A 316-nucleotide genomic window follows, 5' to 3' on the forward strand; every position below is an offset into this window, starting at 1 on the left:
TTCGTCCCGTGTCCTACTTTCGAAATGGGTCGGGTACGCCGGGTAGACTACCTTTACCCCACCGTAACGTTAACGGACCCCCGCGGGTACCCGTACCCCCGTTTCCCGTTAGGTCCGTTCGGGGTTCCGGGGTAACCGTCCGTAAGGGGGTTCGGGAAACTTCCGTAACGGAACGGAAAGGGGTAACCGAACGGAACGGACCAAAACCGTTACCTTCCGGTAAGGGAAACGTAAAAACCGGTCGGGAACCCGAAAAAAGGAAAACCCAAAAACGGAACGGCCGGGAACCGTTCCCCCGTAGGAACCGCGTTTAGGG

Source organism: Notothenia coriiceps, unplaced genomic scaffold (assembly GCF_000735185.1).
Source record: "Notothenia coriiceps isolate Sejong01 unplaced genomic scaffold, NC01 NC01_scaffold00016689, whole genome shotgun sequence".
In the NCBI taxonomy this organism is placed as follows: Eukaryota; Metazoa; Chordata; class Actinopteri; order Perciformes; family Nototheniidae; genus Notothenia; species Notothenia coriiceps.